Source organism: Thalassophryne amazonica, chromosome 4 (assembly GCF_902500255.1).
Source record: "Thalassophryne amazonica chromosome 4, fThaAma1.1, whole genome shotgun sequence".
NCBI classification, from domain to species: domain Eukaryota; kingdom Metazoa; phylum Chordata; class Actinopteri; order Batrachoidiformes; family Batrachoididae; genus Thalassophryne; species Thalassophryne amazonica.
This window is the reverse complement of record NC_047106.1, coordinates 10,320,194-10,326,928: the sequence shown is the minus strand read 5'-3', so window position 1 is coordinate 10,326,928 and position 6,735 is coordinate 10,320,194.

Here is a 6,735-nt window from a genome sequence, read left to right as displayed (position 1 = left end):
AGGAAAGCAGGTTTGACTTATGGTTTTGATTTATAAACCAAATTAATACAGATAGTTTAACTACATTGTTAAGTCTGTCATTTGTACAAAGTGAAAGTATAACACATATCTTCACATATCTGGTTGGCTATATTTATAGTTATTTATAATAAAGCTCATGTTTAAATGTAAAATATCAAGCCTTAATTATACAAGTATTCTTTCTCATAAGGCTTTGATATTGAAATGTTAGGAATCATTACCATGTTTGTGTATATATCAACAGATATCAGTATCATTATTTTTTTTACTTTTGCATATCACTATTGGTACCCAAAAACAAAATCCATATCAGTTGGATCTATAAACAAGTACTGTGCATGCAACTTCAACCACACCTGTTCCTAATTTCCATCATGCATGTGATGATAAATTCTCTGCAGCAATCTCAGATATGTCCAGCATATGATAAACAGGTATATATTAGATTGATTAAGCAAAGAGTAGGAAGCCAAAGAATATACACTTCTGTCAGAATACATATTTAATATCCAGACCAACAGGAATTTCATTCTTTGTTTACTCACCAATACAAGTTTGGTGTGATTAGAAGTCCATAGTTTAAAGGATGTGTTCAGTTCATATCTGGAGCAAACATTTTTCTTCTTCTACTAAGGTGGACTACAACTTTTTGTGGTACACAGCACCAACTACTGAACAGGATGAACCTAGCAGTCAATGTGACTCACTGAATTGAAAATGCAGCTCTTTCAACCAGACGTGTGGTGCTGTGACATGTCAGTCGTCTGTGTCCAATCAGATTTCAGGGGAGTCCAGTGAAACCCCGGCCTCCGCTCTAGCTCCACCCACACCAGGAAGTGTTCAACATTGGACATTTCCTGTTTCACTGTGACTAATAAATTGACACTTCCTGTTTGAGTGTTTGCTTGTCACTAAGTTCCCTCGAGATTCCATGGGATCTCGTTTGTCAAACCAGGAAGTGTTTGAATTTTGGCACTTCCTGTTTAGAACACCCCATACCACAAGTGAACTTCGCGCTGCTGTGCCACGCTTCACTTATATAAAAATTATTTGATTACTTGCTATGGCATGTTAAACTAGGTTTATTGATTCTGTTTTGGGGGGGGGTGCACTGCTGCTGGCATGTTCATGTTTTTTTTATTCTAATTCTGTTGTGTGTTGGGGGGTTTGGCTGGATGTTTTTGTGTTGTTTTCTTTTCTTTGCTCTCCAGGTGGTATGCAGACTGGTTTTTGTCTGTGGAGACGGTGCTGGCAGAAGAGTCCTTCACCCTCATCAGCATTATTAGCTGCACCTGTGGAGGATGTTCACGTGCAGGCCTACTGACTCGCAGCACCTGTGGATGATGCTCACGTGTAAACTTAAAGACTTTCAGCTGAAGCAGATAATGAGATGGCGTTCTGCATTTAAGCCATGAGTGGTTCAAGCAGAATTGCCGGGAACTCGACCTTGTGACGTTCGGTTGTGAGACGTTGAGGACCGCGCCAGGGTTTGACACATCGTGCCTGTGAAGGAGGACGGGTGAGGGACACATGCTGTCAGCACACATCAGAGGTGATTATTGTCTGAATGATCGTTAATAGTAATTTGGCATTTTGTTACGCAGTATATTTGAACATTGATGAGAATTGTGCAGTTTGCTTCTCACTGCCGTGGCGTACGGACTGATGATCCTCCACCTGTTGTGAGAAGCTGCTCATTTACATAAAGCTTAAATTCAGACCTGAATGTGTTGCTGATAGTGTGTGCCTCTGAAAGATATTTGCTGTAGCTCTGTTGACTTACCTCACCTTTTCCATCCTTCACAGAGTCAGTTTGTCGTGTCCACCTGGGGGGTGTTTGGCGGTGAATCTGAGTCCAGAAGCGCCGAGGCTTCGATCCTTTTGGGCGCTGGAGAGCGCGCCGTCCTTCACTCCGCCAGACAAACTAAATATTTATGTTGTACACTAATTATTGCACTGGAGGGGAAATAAAATCGTTTTGTTTGTGGAACCGCTTTCTGGTTATTTAGCGCTGGGTTCGGTCAGACGTTGGTCCGCTCCTCAACCTGCATCTGCACATAACAAATTCGTGGATCAATTTAAACTTTGTGTTAGTTATGATGGGTTTACAAGATTTTGCTTCTGCCTACACCCTTTCGGGCGCATGGGTGCATTGTTGGACTATTTTCCTTCTCTCTTTCTTTGTAAGTTTTTTTGTTGTGTTGGACCTGTGTGTGCCAAATGAATTCATTTATTAATTCAGTCATACACTTCAACATAACATAACTGAATTTGTATGGGAGCCTTGGTTGTCTGTAATTTCTCACTTTTTCTGTTTCTCTCTTTTTTGTGTACTTTTGAGAACATTATATGTACCCTTTTTTTTACTTACCACTATATTTGTTAAATATGACTGTGCTGTGGGGTTTGTTTTGAAGTTGTTGGGGGGGGGGGGGGGGGGGGCATAAATTGAAAAGAAAAGAGTAAAAAACAAAAGACTAATCTGTGACATGATGAAGTTTTGAATAACAATAATAAAGATATGTTTAAAAAAAAACAATGCACAAACACTCCAAAAATAGAGTCTGATAATACAAAAAACAGTTGCGACTTTTTCAAGTGTCACTATTTTCACAGTCAAGTACACTAGTTAGTTTTTCAATTAGTTGTTCAATTAACCAAGGTGCTACTGACATGAAATTTTTACCAGATGTCTGTGACAACTCAAATCTTCTTGCTCGTCCTTCGAGGTGGAAGGTGACCATGGCTCCACTGAAGGAAAACAAACAAACAAACAAACAAACAAACAAAAAAACAGATGGATGAACGTTCGCAGTGCGTCCGAAGGTGGCTGATGAGGCCGATCTGGGCTTGAAAGGATAACTCAAATAACCACACATGCAAAGACAAATAAGTTCAGAAATGAATTGTAATAAAATGGAATGACACAGGGAAGAAGTATTGAACACGCTTACTGAAATTTATTTAATACTTTGTACAAAAGCCTTTAGTTGGTAATGAAGCTTCAAGACACCTCCTGTATGGAGAAACTAGTCACATTAATTGCCCAGGTGTGACTGATTTTGGTTCATTCTTCCACACAAACAGACTTCAAATCTTGAAGACTCCGTGAACCTCTACTATGAACTCTGATCTTTTGCTCTTTCCATAGATTTTCTGTTGGATTCCAGTCTGGTGATTGGCTGGACCATTCTAGCAGCTTTAATTTCATTCTCTGAAACCAGCTGAGTGTTTCCTTGGCTGTGTGTTTGGGATCATTTTCTTGCTGAAATGTCCACCCTCGTTTCATCTTCACCATCTTGGCAGATTTTTAGCAAGAACGTGTCGGTACATTTTTAGTTTGCCAGTCTTGTATGCTGAAAAAGTGCCCCACACCATGATGTTCCACCTACAAACTTCAGTGTTGGTGTGGTGTATTTGGCTGATGTACAGTGGCATTTATTGTGTGTATTATGACATCCAAAGAGTTCAGTTTTGGTCTCATCTGACCAGACTATATTCTCCCAGTTTTTCACAGGCTTGTCTAAATGTTGCGCAGCAAACTTTAAACAATCCTCAACAGGCTTTTTCTTCAGCAATGGAGTCTTGCGTGGTGAGAGTGCACACAGGCCATGGCGGTTGAGTGCATTACTTATTGTTTTCTTTTAAACAATTGTACCTGCTCATTCCAGGGGCCTCATATACAAAGACTTGCATGGATTTCCAACTGAAACATGATGTATGCTAAAACCCAGAAACTGTTGAATGCACAAAATAATTCAGATGCATGATAGTGTGCGTACGCATGGATCCAAGCAAGTTCCTTTGGTACATCCCAAACAATGTGGAATTGGCCGCACATGCAGAAGTACCAAACTCCTCCCTGGTCATGCCCCCATCTGAATATGCAAATTTATTTAAATAGTTTGGTTGTGTTATGTTGCCGGTACCATAAGTGTGATGTGTAGTGTGTCTGTTGTCTCTGTGTTGTTGTGTGTAAAAATGCACACAACAACATCATGCTTTCGTCTTTTCTGCACTCTGGTGCGGAAAAGACGAAAGCTGTGGCTTGGTCTTTGTTCTCCCACGCAGTTCACCACAATGTGAAAAGAAAAAGAAATGAGTATATAAATGCTGAGTCTCAGAGCAGTGCACACACACTGAAATAAAATAAATGGTCAGATAGGAGATTTTTGCCCACTGCCAAAGCATGGCCACAACAGCTGGGGGCACAGAGTGGGGGAATTCTCCCCTTTCAACAAAAAGGGGCCATGATAGTGGGTGACACAGCTCTCACAGGAGTGGTGAGAGCCCATGTAAGTGACACAGATCATCCCATGCTGATGTCATAAAGTACACATAGATCGTGCATAAAGATGCCAGCATATTAAACACTTTGACTCATGTTTAAATACGTCATTATTTATTATTATTATTATTTTTTGAATAGACAATGAGCCAGGAGAGGGCACAGACTCCTTCCCCAGCTTCACCCCGTTGGCCCGGTTGGCCCAGTGGCTGATGTCCACGCCGACTGGCCGTGTCTCCACTGCTGTCCAAGTATGGGAATAGATGTGCACTTCACTCTGATGACTTCTTGTTTTGACATTATTCACAGTTTGCCAGCATCACTAAGTGTCACCAAAGGAACAATAAAAGTAGAAACGCACGGACGCCAGCCATGAACTTGGCATGGAGCACTGCACATTTCCACGGTCATTTTACTTTTGGTACAGCTGGATGTTAAAGTGAAGAAGGGACGTTTGCCACATTTTTGTGCATATACGTTTGTACATAAATGGACTGCATTTATATAGCGCTTTTCCATCTGCATCAGACATGAGGCTGATACATGAGGCTGCAGCTCTTTTCTGAAGTGGTCCTTGGCTCTTGGATAACTCGTCTGATAATTCCTTTCATTTTTCTGTCAGAAATCTTGCAAGGAGCATCTGGTCATGGCCAGTTTATGGTGAAATAATGTTCTTTCCACTTCCAGATTATGGCCCCAACAGTGCTCACTGAAATATTCAGGAGTTTAGAAATCCTTTGCCATCAGTATGTTTTGCAACAATAAGGTTGTGAAGATTTTGAGCAAGTTCTTTGCTTTTACCTATCATGCGATATTTCTTGTGTGACACCTTGGTAATGTGACACCTTTTATAGGCCATCAGTTGGGACTGAACCAGCTGATATTAATTAGCACTGATAAGGAGCAGGACTACTTTCTAATTACTGACAGATTTCAGCTGGTGTCTTAGCTTTCCCTGCCATTTTGCACTTCCGTTTTTTTTAGGTGTTTAATACTTTTTCCTTGTGTCATTTCACATTATTAAACATGAATTAATTTATGGACATCTATGGTTTGATTTCTTTGTATTACTTGGGTTCTTACTGACACCTGGTGAAAATTTCATGTCAGTAGAACCTTTAGAATTGTATTTACTGAGAAAAATAGTGACCTAACAATACTTATTTTATCTGCTGTGTGTGTGTATATAAAATGACTTATATGGGCTCAGAGTCCCGTTGGTGCCAGTACTTGCCTTCAGATTTTATAGTGTGAAACAAGTGAGTGTCATTGTACATGCAGGCTTCCATTACCCTCCAAGCTGCACAATTTTAAATCTCAAGTTGGAAATACACTTAATGAAAACACATGAATTTTGAAAAAACATCCCAAAAAAAATCCAGAAATCCTTTCTGACATTACATAACATTCTCAAATACATTGTGTGGTGCATATGGACAAAGGAAGAGATGGCATCACAGCAATACAGAATTTGAAAAGAAAAAAGCAAAATAGCAATATTCAGACAACTTTGTTGAAATTATGAAAATTTTAAGCAAATCTGTAATGGAAACTCAGCTTATGACTCTGTCTGGATGGGACACCAGTCCGTTGCAGGTTACTTCCCCTACCAAGGCTGGTAGCCATTTACATCTGGATGAACTGGGACATTGCAGATGAAATGTCTTGCCGAAGGACAGAGACACTGAACCCTGGTTTGCATACTGGCAGCCCAGCCCCTGATTCTCCTCACTTACCTGCATGAATCCAAAAAAAAAAAAAAAAAAGGTGATGGCGAACCACACTGGCCAGCTAAATGCTAACATGGTGCAGTAGAAAAGAAGATTAGAACTTTAAACAGCAATCTTCAATCAGAATGATTATTTAATATTTTTAAACAGCAGATCCTTTTCTGTGGGGCGATGGGCTTTTCCAAGTTTGCCTCCTAGCTTTGGATACTTACAAACCCCTAATCTTGACTGCCGATGCAAATAGTCCAAAAAATGTCCCTACCAAATATTTGCATTTAAACAAATAGATAAAGGTCATTTTGAAGCGCTGCCTTTTCATGGCAGCAGAGTGAGGTGACACGTTCCGTGTGTCCCTGCCCTCCTCAGAGCATGGTTAAAGCCTCCATCCTGACCGCACACTCAGAATGGTGCTCGGAGCCGGGATTCAGGTACAGTAGGCAAATACAACAGACAGGTGTGTGTGTGCACGTCAGAACACTCAGCAGCATCATGGACACAGGTAAGAAACTCCCACACACACACAACACAGCTGTGTCTTTATTCTTAACAAATGCAGTCTCATAAGGTTGTGGGGGAAAAAAAAGAAGGAATTTTACCTTTTGCAAAATTAGTTGTGTATAATTTGTGGAGAAATCTGTTTCTGATATTTTGCATAACTTTTTTTGTTTGTTTTATGTCCGCCAAGTCTGCATTTAT